The sequence below is a fragment of the Dermacentor albipictus genome, chromosome 8, assembly GCF_038994185.2.
Source record: "Dermacentor albipictus isolate Rhodes 1998 colony chromosome 8, USDA_Dalb.pri_finalv2, whole genome shotgun sequence".
NCBI classification, from domain to species: domain Eukaryota; kingdom Metazoa; phylum Arthropoda; class Arachnida; order Ixodida; family Ixodidae; genus Dermacentor; species Dermacentor albipictus.
In genome coordinates, this window is record NC_091828.1 from 126,960,433 (window position 1) to 126,976,096 (window position 15,664).

The following is a 15,664-nucleotide window of genomic DNA, read 5'->3' on the forward strand; positions in this document are numbered from 1 at the left end:
TGAAATAGGCGGCTGGCAAAGCTGACATTTTGAATGCCGTCGAATTGTTCAATAGAGAGCTTATATCCCGGCTTACCGGATTACCGGAGGCGTAAACGTGAGTGGCCAGAGTGGCCCGTTGGGCGGCGCAACCTGGGGGCACAGAGCTCCACCAGAGAAACACAGAGCTATTGTTGCAGCAACCAAGTGCGCAACCACTTCGCTGCTGGCGTAAATTTTCAGCAGCGGGGTAATTATGAACACGTTGCCTTTTTAAATGCTTTTTTTTAGAATAACAATTATTGAGCATGAAAACATGTTTACAGTTAATTTTAGTAAGACGAAGCGTCCCAAGATGTCGGAACCAGCGTCCGATAACCCACTATTATACAAACGCCATTTGCATATAGCGAATCCCGGACGCACTAAAACTATCTAATGAGTCATAATGAACTGGTCTCAGAAATTTGACAGATATATCATCGCAGCCATGACAAGGAAAACAAGATAATCTTTCAATGACTTCGAAGACATTGCTACATCAACGGGAATGACTATGCAGTCGAAGCCGCCTGATCTACACACGAAAATGGTAAAGTTGTCTTGGTACCGCTTTCGGGAACAGACGCTGTGGCTGGGCTGCGATTGATGTCCCGTGAATGTACTTTGCCCCTTGTGTTCTTGATGCCAAACTATTAATTTGTAAACTTCATGCTTCTATTTTTTTCGAACTATCGAATTTTTGAAATTTTTTTTCACAAAATCCAGGCCTTAAATCGAAATTCCGGTTTCAACCGTCACTAGAATTTAACTTTCTCTTTGAAATGCAACAAGTTTCATTAAAATTGGTCCAGGGGTTTTCTCAAAAAAACGTTTTTGCGTTTTACATGTCTTTGAATAGGCCGCGTCGGAGTTGGGCCCGAGTTAAAGCCTCCTTTTAAGGCAATACTGTAGGGGATGGGCTGGGCAACGATGTAACTACGTTCAATAGACATACAAATAATGCAAAGACAAAAACTCTTCACTATTCTGCTTTGCTACAACGTAAAAAAAAGAACAAGAAAAAAGAGAAAGAAATAACAAAAAGTCTAGAAAATGTGAAAGAACCACGCGCTACAAATGCACTGGAAGGGTGGTCTAATGCAAGGAGCTCTGCGGAAGGTCATAAGTAAAAACAAGGGAAAGGCGCGAAAACCACATTTTTAGCAGGTTATTTCAGTCATGCATTGTGCGCGGAAATATGCAGGGTTAGAACCCTTGACTCTAGACACATATTGGAGCACTTTTAGGAGGTTGCGGGGTGACACCTAACTCGGTCTTTTAATGCACCTTTCTCTGGGAATTTCAGTTTTCTGAACGACAGACCCTGTAAAATGAAGAAAAGCATAAACATTTTTGTCTCATACCTAGGGGAGAATAGCCCAGGCTTCCTAATATTATTCTTACTGCCCGTCATCTCCGCGCTGGCAGCTTCTCGACGCTAGCGCAAAATATATCTCCGGTGATTTCTGTGGGTAGCCCTACGATTGTGACATCCTGATCGTGGGTGAAATGGCATGGCTCTTGCGACAGCAGGACCAGCGAAGGACGCGTGAAGCAGCAACAAAAACAGCAGCAGCAACAGCAGCAGCAACAGCAGCGAAAAACGCACAACCATCTCGTAAAACCAGCAACGCTCCCGCTATGCTCACGCAGTTCGCGCATGCGCCGAGAGAAGCGTTCAATTTGCGCTCGACCGCGTCCGCGTCCCGTAACGCTATTGCGCATCCTGTGCGGCTTCTCGCAAGCGGACCGCCCGCCACGCTGCATCGGCAAGGGGCGTCCCTAAACACCCGCCTCTAAAACAGAGCAGTGTTGCGAAAGCATCAGGTCAGGCTCCACGGCTCGGGGTAGTGCAACGGACGAGAACGCGAGAAAGAAAAACCAGACCACAAGCTGACTCGCCACGGTGGCTTAATAGCTATGGTGTTGAGATGCTGAGACCAAGGTCGAGGATGTGATTCCCGACAGCACCGACCACCCTTCAGTGACGTCGGAAGGCAAAAAAAAAAAGAAGAGAAAAGCACTCGTGTACCCTACTTCGTGCGCACGTCTAGGAGGAAGCTTTAACTCGAGGCCAACTCCAATTTCTCTATTAAAATACGCGAAAAAAATGCAGATATACTATCACGAGACAACCGCCAGAGCGGTTTTACAGAAATTTATTGCATCTGTAAACGAAGGCTAAGTCATAGGAAGCAGAGCTCTAACTTTCAGCCTAACGTTTTCTCAGATATTTCCCGAAAATTCTTAAGTTTACAAAACATTTCAAGTGCGAAGTTTACAAATCCGTTACTCTTCACCGAAAAAAAAATACTGCGGTTCTGTAAACAGTATTTCTTACAGCATCTAAAACAGACAAACTTGATATATGAATTGAAAGCTTGCATTAAATCGTTGCAATGTTTACCAGGTTATTGTGAAAGTCGTACTCCCAAATTAGGAGTATATTTCCGAGTGGTGTACAATTAAATTTGTCCGCTTTAGACGTTTTATTAGGTGTAGTGTACAGGATTGCGTTATCGTTCTTTTTCTTTATTGCAGATTTACATAGCTCGCTGTCCTCAGAAGCAGACGACGTCGTAGACAATGCGACATTTATATACGCAGACGTCGATGTCCTAACTTTCCAGACGACAATTCTCGCTCCTACAGCACTGCGCGTTTTTGCTGCGGCAGCGTGCGTCCATTCTTACCGTCTTGCGACGTCTCCGGAAGGTGTTTCGTACCGTGCCGTTCCACTCGGACGTCGCGGCACTTACCTACCTCGCCTTCTGCGTCTGCCTTCTGCTATCGCGCAACTCTCGCATCGCGAAGCAGTTATTCGCATACTTGCACACCCGCGCAGCGAGCGACGTCTCTTCTTGCTTTTCTCGCTCTATAGTCGGGAGTGCCCGCTCGGCGAATTGCGTCTTGATGTATGCGACTGCGTTGCTCGCTGCATTCATTTCGCAATGACCGCGTCGCGACGCTGCCGGGCCGAGTGGTACCCGGAACGCTCTTTCGAGCGCCCGCGCATAACTCGAGCCGGACAGAAGTGGCCCTGCCCTGTCAGGCACCAGCGCTCGCTTGTTTCTCTCCGGCGGACACTTTGGGAGTGTCTCTGCCGGACGTTTTCAGTAGCGACGTGCACGGCTCCGGCTGGTGTTCTTCATAACGTGCGAGAAGTTAGGGTCAAACGCGCAAAGGATAACGAGGTACCGGCTGCGTAACATAATCGCTCCACTCTGAGCAACAAAGAAAAGGTCGGAGAGTCGATGAAAGAATTTAAAGAAGAAAAGAAAACGGAGTAAATGAGAAAGAGAAAAAGTGAACGTGCGTGCTTTTCTTGGCCAGCCCCTCACTGGCTTCACCAGCTGACCTTAACTACGCGCTTGCTCACTGGAGTACAAGCCCCTCAAACGAAACTATTCAAACATGTTCATACAAAAATTAAGGAATACGACAAGTTCGCTTAGTGTTCATCCTTCACCGATACATATGATAATTGTTGTATATACACTTTATGTCTCGAATTCATGCGTCCTCTTCCTTTCGGAATATGCATAGCTATCATCATTGCCGCATGCACGACATCATCAAACCCTCTTAATATTCGTATTACGTGTTTACTTGTGTTAGTCTCACCAGAAGCTTTTGGTTGTTCACCATAAAAAATGTTTGGAAAGAAAATTAGACGGCACAATTAAATCTGGCAGGACATGAACCAGGTTAACCTGAAACAAGCTTCGCAATATTGAATGACCCGCCGCGGTTGCTCAGTGGCTATGGTGTTAGGCTGCTGAGCACGAGGTCGCGGGATCGAATCCCGGCCACGGCGGCCGCATTTCGATGGGGGCGAAATGCGAAAACACCCGTGTACTTAGATTTAGGTGCACGTTAAAGAACCCCAGGTGGTCTAAATTTCCGGAGTCCTCCACTACGGCGTGCCTCATAATCAGAAAGTGGTTTTGGCACGTAAAACCCCATAAAAAAATATTGAATGAAAAGTATTAAAAAAAAGTCACTTCGCTTTCTGCAGTACCCTCTCAAATCTCGTCCACGTCAGTTATCCTATGAAACAAGGGAGTCCTGCCTCCAATCGTCTTCGCCATATGAACTTACCGCTCCTTTTTGGATATTTCGAGCAGCAGCACCGTTTGTGGTTTACCAAGTCCTGAGATGTGAGGCGAATCAATTAGTATATATTTTGACGATTCTAGATTATTTTGCCTTAAAAAGCCCCAGTTTCTATACCTCTCTTTCTAATATAGAGAAATATGGTATTCCTATCTGGTACTCAAATAAATACCTACGCCTAAGGTCTGGATCGTGGGTCATTACAAACATTGCCATCCTTTCTTTGCCTCGGCATCCCATCTTCCGCTTCTGCGTCCGGTGTCTTCGGGACACAACACTGGTTGTCCTGATAGACAGACAGGTCTTTTAGAGCTATGTCATAGACTGCAGGAGATGCTATGGCTCAAATTTCTATATTAATTTTCTACTTTTTCCACATATAATATTCTCTTGTGTACTGTCTTTTATATGTGTGTGGGTTTAGGTATGCTTTTGCAATAGCGAGCTCTTAGGTAGCCAAACTTTTCATATTGCCGCAGTTATTACACATTAGAAAGGACCAAAGTCACAAATGAGTTTCTTCATAACAGCCATTCACCATTGACAGGTGGTCTTTACTAACGGCATGTGTAACACCGAGATCGACTGCGACACCTCTTCCTATCGAAGAGTAGCACAGGAACAATTTTTTTCCACCTGCAGGCGGTATCCCAATGGCTATGGCTTTTCGCAGCGGCGCTAAAGGTTGCGGGTTCAATCGCGGGGTGACCACATTGTGAAAGTGGCTAAATGTAAAAACGGTCATGTACTTAGAAAATTGGCTAGAGGTCTCTCGAAGGTCGCCCGCAACGGGAGCTAAAAGCATATGATGCTTAATACTACCGCGGGAGAAGGAGACTTGAGCTACGCCCACGCCAACTGCATTGCAATCCAGTTCTTCCAGAACAATGTGTATTTCCGTCCACACGCATTACACAGGTACACATTAAAGAATCCCGAGTGGTTAAAATTATTCCCGAGAGGATAAGTTATTTCCCCCATACTACAAACAAATTAAAAAAAAACTCTGCCCCCTCACTAGCTGATGCAGTACCTGGATAGTGCAAAGGCAAATCAAAGAAGAGCTTTAGCGAGTATTAAAACCTGAGAGTGCTTCTCTTTGGGGACTGCTACAGACGCAATCGACTTTCGACGTTCCTTCTCCGTTTGCATACAGGTTCCAAATTCCTTTTGCAACGCCGAGCACGCGGAAAATTCTCCGCGTTGAGCGTCGCAAAAACGGTTCACAGTTAATCTTATTTTCTAATACGAACCCATCTTTTTATGGCGTCCAAGCTCGCTGTAGAGAACCGTCATCAATAGTGTCAATCTGCATCGTTCAAATCGTCTTTGATCTCTCAGAACGCTTTCATACTCGCGGAAACATGCAGGATTACGTCGTAAAGTTTCGTATTCAATAAAGGCAACAAAACACATTTGTATTTGATTCTTGTACACGCGCTTCAAGCCTGATATATGCATTACCAACACGTCAAGAACAAAAGCTCACCAGGAGGGCAAAAACGCGATCATTCCAAGAAAATGTTCATAAACATATATTCGTAAGTATTCAACACTTCTTTAAATTTAGCGTTAACATCACTGTTGCTTTAATTAAATGTTGTTGTGCCTGAATGTTTATTTTTCTTGCTGCTTTATAGATAGATTACATATTTCTTTTTGAGGAAAGTTGTGAACATACTTGAATTTGGATTATTAGCACCGGCAATTGTTCCTGCGAGTTTATTATTTTTTTTAGAATTGCATTACGTAAACATAAGTCATTAAACGTTTCCTTCGTAGCGCCTATGTTTCTTTACATCTTCTCAGGCTATTAAAAAATTGCAGAGCAATATTAGTGCTCACAATCGGAAAGTGATGTTATTCACTGGCGCCGCTCCTTGTGGGTAGCGCAGTGGTACATGAGATGCCAGTATGTGGGCTGTGCACACTGTGTTACAGCGTTTAAAGGTGTGGCAGAACTGTTTAAGGTGTGCCAGAAAGGATAGATAACCGGTGGACCATTAGGGTGACAGAATGGGCGCCAAGAGAAGGGGAGCGCAGTCGAGGACGGCAGAAAACTAGGTGGGGTGATGCAATTAAGAAATTCGCGTGAGCTAGTTGGAGTCGTTTGGCGCAGGGCAGGAGTAATGGGAGATCGCCGGGAGAGGCCTTCGTCCTTCAGTGGACATAAAGTAGGCTGATGATGATGATAATGATGATGGTGGTGGTGATGATGATGAATCTACCCATATGTAATACAGTAAAAGCTCGTTAATCCAAACTGCAAGGGGAAACCGCTTCAATTCGAAATAACGAAAGTTCGAACTAACGAAAGGGAAGGAGAGCAACAGTACACTGCGATTTGGAAGCAGTAGGGCATGTCAGAAATTTGGCGTGTCACGGCACACGCCATCTTCAAGTCAAGGCTCTGGGTCCGACTGTGCCACATCAGCGATGTCCACCGAAACGAACGTTAGCCGAGGCTTAACAACATCACCATGAATCGCGACGGCCAATACCCCCTAAGCTGAAAACAGACGTGCACAACCGATGAAGACTGCCGAGACAAAGACGTTGAACATGTGAAGGTGGCGAAGGCCCCGATTCGTTGGTTCTTGATTGCAAGCGCAGCTGCAACGCACTTGATTCGATGTGTTTTGGTGCTTGCCGCGCCATCTCCGCACAACTTAGCAGCTGCACAAGATTTGCAAAGCCTCCGAGATTCGCAACAGACAAGAAGTTTCAGAGGTTACGTAGAGCGGAAAGGTGGCAGCCGCCGCTGCCTTCTGGCTGACCCCACGCCGGTTAAGATTTTTTCCGATTTTGCCTTCTCTCGCCGTTGTCTCCATTCCGGAGGCGATGTAGCCTTGTGTGTAGGCAGTAGGCGCGTTTCTCTGGCCGTGTGCCAGGCGAGCGTAGTTCGAATTATCCGTGAGGGAACCTTCTCGCGTTCGAATTAACGGACTTTTTTATACATAGACTTCTGTAGAGCTTGACCGGACCAAATCGTACAGCTCGAATTATCGATAAATTCGAATTATTGAAGTTCAAATTAACGAGCTTTCACTGTACGAGATAGGACATTTCCCATGGCATACTTGTCGCGTCGCACTCAACTGCGACTTGCTTTGCCGGATGGTAACGCGTAAGCCTGCGTTCCGTTCATATTCCAGGCTCAAACGGCGAGGACCCGAATTCCCCAATCCGAAGGCTCTTCGGTGCGCCCACGCATGCGCTCTGCACAGCCGTGAAGCTCGTAGAGTCGCAACGTGCGAGCGGCCAGCTCGGAAAATAATAAAGGAGCAGGTGCGTTCGTGTACCTGTCGCCGGAAACATATGCGAACACAGCACTATAGTCTTGGCGGCAATATGATGGATATTGGATCTGGGATGGAGGCTTCTACCGTACATAAGCAGATATGTAACAAATATGAGTACATATGTGCTTTATTTTCACATGAATGCGTAAGAGAACGCATTTCGGCGAAATCTGAAGTCTGTTTCTGGCGCGAAATTACGGTTACAAAAGCACCCTGTTTGCATCAAAGAAAAAAAAACAATAATAAATAGGACCCGAACCAAAAGAACTATAAGGCTGCAGGTAGGAAATTGGTCTTTGGAAAAATCGGTTCTAAATGGACGCTGAGAAATAAAAATGTCAACGGAGGTCTTTGTTGGGCACGCTTGAATAAGATTCGAGCTCGGTTTCATAACCTACCGTTATTAAAACGTGATCGGCGCAAAGGCAAGTGGTTGAACTGTTAAGGGGCTTTAATCCTCCGTAGGCCTTCACTGTGGTTTGTATGCCTCCATTTGACAAGACCGCAAAACACAGCTTTCGAAGTAGTCTTCAGTTTGGTTTCGTAACGCTTGAATGCGCGCGAAGACATCGTATATTCTACACTACCAAGCCATTTACGTAATTCAAATATGTATGTTAATTTTCCCCGTTCTATCTTTAAACGGTAGTTGATAAATCAAAGCAATACGCGTTAATGTACGAAAGTAAACAACGATGTTCAATTTCATCTCGTGGCCGGGTTCGCGGCTTTCACAAGATTGGCGTTGACTACGCCGTATGCTCCACTTTCACACTGCGCCGCTGGGTGAATCGGACGGGCATTCTTCATGCTATTGCAGCGCGTTTATTTAGGCTAAACCATACATATCGACGTAAAATAAGGGAAAGGTCACATTGTGATGCAAGAATGAAACCGTGTATTGGCCCAGAAAGGCTATTGAAGATCTAGATCAATAAAAAGCGCGGAAAAAAGCAGTGTGGCTGAGATAGTCGGAAAGGAGGTGCGTATGTATTAAGACGCAGAGCTCGAATTCACACAAAAAAATATAGTTTATGCTGGAAATGTTGGAGAGAGAGACTTTCGGCCACTCCCGATGTTGGACATATCATTAGCAAAGCCGGTCAGCCAATGGTAAAGAATACTTACGAATGCGAAGGTTTCGGAATTCGGCGTCAAGATCATGCATACCAAAGTCGTGCATAGCAAAGTCATGCATTTAGTCGCGTGTAGTATTTATTTATTTATTTATTTATTTATTTATTTATTTATTTATTTATTTATTTATTTATTTATTTATTTATTTATTTATTTATTTATTTATTTATTTATTTATTTATTTATTTATTTATTTCAAGGGGGCTACCTTACAGTATACAAGGTTGGCGTCCCACCTGTGGACGCCAATGAGCCTCTTACCGCGTAATCCCTATTTCCTTAAACAACATTTTAAAGGCACCAAATTCTAGGCCTGCCACATCTGCCCTCTTTCACGCATTTCCCACCACTTAAGAGAGAAAAGAGAGAAAGCAAGGGTAGGAAAGGCAGGGAGGTCAACCAGAACAGCATCCGGTTTGCTACCCTACACTGGGGGTGGGGGAAAGGGGGAATAGAAAGCGGAAAACTTTCACCATGAGTCAAGGCGAAGCCCAAAGTGCCCATAGTGGGAGCACTCATATGGCAGCATTTGAAACTTTCATCTGCATGGTGTAGTCGTGCACAAAACACACCGGCGAGATAAACAAAGGACGAAACGAATACTGTGTTTGACGTACGCTTTAAATATTATGCTTTGTTGCACGCCTGCGTAAGGAAATGTTGGGAAGTCTTTACCACCGAGAACGAGGACGTGAAACGAAAAAAGGATGAGCGCGCATGCTTTTGCGCGTGTTCTCTTCCATGTCCATACGCATGCGCGAGTGCACGAACTTGACGCATTCTTCCACGTCTCGTCTTGTGTTTTCGGCACTAAAGAAGTGAATGACTGCAACCTACGATTCGGTACGACACCACACGTTGTTACAGAACGGTCTGTCTTTGTAACATGTAGTGTATCATCCTATGCGGAGTTTCCCTCTCTCTCTCTCTCTCTGTTCCTTGCCTCCTCCATCTTTGGTGTTCTTTTTCTTCTTTAGAACGTTGCCTCCTCCTGTCGTTTTTCTGGTTTTCCTATACTTCTGTACAACGCTTCTTTCAGAAACGTGCTCCACTTACTTTTCTTTTTTCTTTCAATTCGCTTCCGCTCTTTCCATCGCCCTCCTTCGCCGCTTTCGTCCTTTCTTTCTCTCCTCTTCTCGCAGTCGACGCCGCTTTCGGCGCCGTGCGCCACCTCTTCGTTCACTACGAGGCACGGCAACTTTACTGCTGTTCCCTCGTTGACCCGCGAATATGCGTAACGAGCTCCCCGAGAACGCGATGGTCGCAGCAGCGGCTGCCCTCCTCCCCCTTGCCCTTCCTTTCCAATCCATCCCTTCACACTACGTGCTTCCCCGCCATCACCCCTTTCATGCCTCATTTGTTCGGCGGCTGCGTCTCGGCGGCAGACACGCATATGAGCTCGGAAGCAGTTGCGAGTCACGCAAAGCATCGCCTTCGTGGCCACCACTGCGCATGGAAGCACCGTAGCATTTACAGCTAAAGGTCACGACCTCGGATGGTGTCGGGCTGTGCGCATTAGGCGGCCACAAGGAGAGCATCCAAAATTGCTCCACTCTGGCGGAACAAAACTGGAGGTCGAGTGACCGAGAGAATGAAGTTACTGAATTCAAAGGCCGTAAGCCCTACATTTTGCCGAAGTAATTTGGTGCATTGGAGCGAGAGCTACTTGGCTGCCTAGAGCGATAGAAGGATCAGCGTACCGGCAAGTATTTATGATTCTAAAAGGAAAAAAAAGCAGGGAGATCCCATGCCCTGTGGGAATCAATACCAAGTTAACGAAACGACCGTGAAAGCACCAAGACGTAAGCGGCTGTTTCATGACGTAGATGACACGTATGTCATGACATTCATGCCATAATCTATCAAAAATGTTCATCATAGATTATTCTCTTAATATGCCAATTTTGCTGCAATACCAAGATGTAGGCGCTTGTTTCATGACCTACATGACACGCATCTCATGACGTTGACTTCATGACCTATCATTTATGTTGGTCACACATACTAATCAAACTATGCCGATTGCTGAACATAAGTTAACGAAGCAACCATTAGATCACTAAGACGTAGGTGGCTGTGTCACGACCTACATGACACTCATGTAATGATACTAATGTCATCACCTATCATTTATGTTCGTCATACACTCTAGTCATACTATGCCAATTTCGGTACATACCATGTTAACGAAACGACCATGACAGCACCAATACATAGGCGGCTAGATAGATAGATATGGTCAAAGTGGCAAATGTGCGCCAAGAAATGCTTCTCATTTAAAAAGACAGAAATCGCTGACTCATATTTATTTATTTATTTATTTATTTGATACTGTCAACCCCGTTGTTGGGGTCATTACAGGGAGGGTGATGTGTCAAGAATACATGATACATAATTTTTCTTTCTATGTAACATACAAATGCACTGGCGCTCTTGGAAGTTAACAAAAGCAAATAACAGTAGTTATACAAAGAAAAGTCAACGAAAGTGCTCGCAGCAACAATTTAGTATACATTCTCGTAAAAGAAAGTATCCAACGCATTTTCAAATTCGGCAGAGCCCTCGTTGCTCACAACTGCATCAGGCAATCTGTTCCACATTTCAATTGTGTCAGGAAAAAAGGAGAAACGAAAAGCATCAGTACGTGTTAAATAAGGTTGAATAGCTCTGCTATTGTTTAGACGATCGCATCTCCGTCCTGGGGGTTGTAGATATAGATCCTTGTTTATTTTCGTTCGCCCACTCATGATTTTAAAAAGAAACTTTAGCCTATGCTTACTTCTGCGTTCCTCCAGAGGCTCTAGTTCACACGATTTTAACAAGGCTGTAACAGACTCCATGCGTCGGTATTTACCGCATATGAAACGGACTGCCAATCTTTGTATTCTTTCTATTTTTGCTTTCAGGACTTTCTGATGAGGGGACCACACAACACAAGCGTACTCCAAGACTGGTCGTACAAAAGTTTTGTAGGCTGTTAATTTCACGTCCCGTGTAGCGCATTCCAGTTTTTTCTTTAAAAAGTATAGTTTTTGGTTTGCCTTAGAACATATATTATCAACGTGTGAGTGCCATTGCAATGTGTGCATAATACTGACTCCTAAGTATTTGAAAGAAGCTGCATTATTCAGAGGATGGTTTCCGATGTGGTATATGAAGGAAAATTTGCTCCTGCTTGAGCGAATATGCGTAAATGTTGTTTTGCTATAGTTTATTTCCATGTCCCATGTTAAACACCACTCGTCTAATGCCTGTAAGCATCTATTTAGATTAATTTGGTCATCTTCGCAACCTATTGGCGAATAAATCAAACAATCATCAGCAAAAAGTTTCATTTTAACAGGCGGTTCGACTAGTGCACCGATATCATTAACAAACAACAAAAAAAGTATTGGTCCCAAAACGGAACCTTGGGGAACCCCAGAGTACACACGCAATGGATTTGAAATGCAATCCTCAATCCTTACGGACTGTTGACGCATAGATAAATAGGCCTCTATCCATTGTATTACTTCTTTACCTATTCCTATTTTATCGAGCTTATCTCACGGTAACCGCCTCAGTGGCTGAGTGGCTACTGTGTCGAGCAACTAAACACGTGGTCATGGGTGGTCGCATTCCGATCTAGGCGGAATGAAAAAACGTCCGCGTCCCGTAATTTGATGCACATTACAAACCCCGAATGCTGAAAATTTATCTAGAGCCTTGATATCGCGGTCAGTGATTCGCTCTTCAGAATAAACGACGAACCTCTTTTTTAAAAACACTGGCGAACTTTTATAGGAAACTGATGTAGGCTTTCTGGAAATAAAGCTGCGGAGCAGACCGAAATGGTTTGGTCTGGGGAGGAAATGGGTTATCACAACCACCGGGTGGATCTCAGGCGGAGCCAATGGCTAATAACGTCAAAGATTGCCTTGTGCGTTCTTTGGTTTCGTCCTCATCAAAAATTCTAGTTGTGCTTTAATTCACAGGTGGTTCCACTCCGCAACAGCAGGAATTCGTTTTCCAACTGCGAAGCTTTCTTTCAGAGAAACTCGTGTATATGCTTTCAGTGTAGCTTTGTGCCGCTTTCAAATGAAGCACGGTCATCTCTGCCATAAAACCTACTCCTCCTTGCAGATTTCAACGAAACTCATTTACTTGTTGGTTTTTCTCTTGCGCCAACAGGTCGAGCATGCCCACTCACCGGTCATCAACAGTCCAGAATGCTAGCTGAGCTCTGCGCCGAAAAGCCAGCCTAGCGTCCCCTGTGTATTCAACGCGAGGTGCGTGTTTTTCTTGCCTATCGTATTTTAGCTTAGCCTTCACTTTCATACTATGTCGTTCTTAGTATATATATCCCTTCTTTATGAACACCCTTAACATTCTTGGTCAAGTACCACGTAGGCTCCTATAGCATTAGTTCCTGACAATCTATGGGAACACTGTAACCATACTACTGCCAATTATCACCAAGCTCAGTGCTTCCCTGGAAATAGAAGTGGGTCAAATGCTTCTTTCTGTTCCTTCCAGACATAGAACAGCTGTGTCCCAAGACCGGTACCCATTTGCTAACATTTAACGCCACAAACGCAATTTCGTTCTTGACCGTACATTGTAGAGCGGTTCGCCTGTGTCCTTAAGCTACTTGGTAATGTGTACCTGTGTTCGTATGTAAAAAGCTATTCGCAGTTTGGTACCTGCACACTCGCTAGGCGCTACGTTAGGAGACGTGAAAACGGCCGTATGTCTTAGAGAGAAAGGGTAAAGTGGAGTGGGGGGATGTTGAGTTGCGTTGAGTTTATTTTCACCACATAGATACACGCGAGAACGTACATGAGCCAAGTGATAGTGGGATAAAAGCTGCGTTCTGGTGGCTTGACTAGCCGTGCTAACCCATAAAAACAAAACAGTAGAGGGCGGCGCTACAGCAATGTTAACGTAGTACCTCCCACGACATAGGCAATATGCCCAAAGTTACACTTCAATATGCACAAAAAATAACGAAATGAAAAAAAAACCCTACAGAAAAAGAAACAGTAGACTCAACAATTAACACGGCATTTTCAATATGCTATTTTCTGACAATACACGTGTATTTTTGTCGGTTAGTTTACAAATTGTATGTTACGTTTGAAAGAGAAGAACGATGACATTGAAAACCCTCGTTCTGAGGCCTCTGGTTGCGCGAAATTTTCACGGTGAGCCATACTTACCTTTTTTTACCTTAAGCCATTTCCTCAAATAGGCCTAGAGCCATCATTTAAATATATTATTACCTCGTTCTGTATGGTTGACCTCCCTAATTTTTGCTATTCTTGAACGCCCCCTCTCTCTCTCTCTCTCTCTCTCTCTTTCTCTCTCTCTCTCTCCCCTTCACGGTACTGCGATCGGGAGATTGGAAGAATGCTTAACGTCGTAGCTTATGAGCCAAAAATAAATGGATGAACTCTCTCGTCGCACACGCCAGACGGTTCGACAGAACTGAATCGAAATCCGGGGGAAAAGCGTTGCGACATGAAAGTTACTGCCCGACATCGACTGAGTGACCAGGAGTTGCATAGTGACCAGTAAAGGCAGAAAGCGTCACTCAGATATTTGCCGTCTTATCGTGTAGATTTATGTCCCAGGCGGTAGTAGTTTCACAACTTCGGGAACTGTCACTTCGCTCTTGCAGAGATATATATGTGTGCCGGTGTTGCGAAACTTGCGAAACATTCTGCGTAAGGATAGACTGGGGGATTCAGGTAGGGAGAACGGAGTGCCAAGGGGAATCGCTTTGAATGGTACAGGTGCGCAAGCTAGGTCGATTTCGTCCGGCGCAGTGCTTTTGCTCTGCTTTGCTTTCTTTTGGCGCTGCTCTTTTCATCCTTCTGTTTTTCCTTATGCGTCTCCCAGTGCAGGGTAACCAAATGTATGCTTATCATCTGGTTAACCTCTGTACCTCTTCCATGTCATTTGCCACCATTATACATTGGGTAAATAAGCAACCAAAAGCGTGAGTAAGAATTCTTACTTGGTCACAAGAAAAAAAAATTTGTCAATAAATAAGGCAAAAACATAAAAAAAAGCTCTTGCTTGATTCGGTAAAGCGTGCTTTACGGCAGTCGAACTCTATGTGCTGCAAACATACATTTTTGGTACTGGCTTCCTTCAAGGTTGTTTCGTAAACGCCCAGCTCATCCCAAACATTTCGATGTTGAATGATATTGGAATGTTCGCCGGCTTGCAATAGCAAGGCTACAAGGTAGTAATGAACGTTGTCACATTTTGTTTTTATTAGAGTAACACTTCTAGCGTGAGCGCTAGCTTTTAGGCAGGAATGGTTGATACAGAGCACTAACAGCAGACGATCAAGATCGTCCGTACCATTCACATTGCAGAAATTTCCACCATAGAAATGTCTTTAGAATGGGACGAAACTATTCCTGCCATTTCGTCGTTAACGCTGAACCAGCCACACGACTTGCAAGTAGCAACGTATTGCGCTGTTGGTGCTACAACCTTCCTTTGTGAATGCAGCTCCAAAGAAAGGCGGGCAGTTTCAGTGCCGTGAAGGACGAATTTTTGGCGATCTCTGCATATCATTCTGTTTGCTTGCAGTCCCCCAGTAAGCAACTACGCAGTAAATATAAGGTCCCGGGTGGAACTTTCTATTTGCGCGGTGTCTAGTCTTCATATATATACACGCTTTTGCGAGAACAGCCGAAAAGCAAGAAGAGGAGGCTAGAGAGGGGTGGCGCTAGCCGCCATGGGACCCAGCCTACCTAATAACTGCCGGTAACAGCAATGCTCGAGCGCAACTTTTGCACTGCACCAGATGCCGGCCACTTCGCTATATATAAAAGCCGTACGAGCGGTAGTGAGCTAATCCGTTTTACTGCTCTTCCCGAAACGTTCGGGCAAAGCCGACGAAAATGAGCGCAATTAGCTCAGCGCTAGCGCATAGTTTAGTAGTGCGCCCCATCCAGCACTCACTCTCGTCACTAGAGTCCACATGGGTCATCATTACTTCTATAACTCAGGGCTGCGTGAGAACCTGAGGAGTCTGTTAGGCCCACCAACGCCACTGTGCGCGGACGCTAAAGGTCGGTGCCCTCGGTGAG

At 44.9% G+C, this 15,664-nt stretch overlaps 1 protein-coding gene across 2 annotated transcripts in view; it reads left to right on the forward strand.

The window, feature by feature from the left end:
• Window positions 1-12,756: 12,756 nt before the first annotated feature.
• Window positions 12,757-15,664, forward strand: part of LOC135921879 (GTP-binding protein Di-Ras2) — an 88,540-nt gene continuing 85,632 nt past the window's right edge. Inside the window, exon 1 of one of the 2 annotated variants that reach the window (XM_065456281.2) lies at window positions 12,757-12,844. The gene's annotated coding sequence lies outside the window, so the exon portion shown is untranslated. Of the gene's footprint in view, window positions 12,845-13,701; window positions 13,760-15,664 lie in introns of those variants that run through there. The other variant, XM_070524424.1, reaches the window with a different exon arrangement.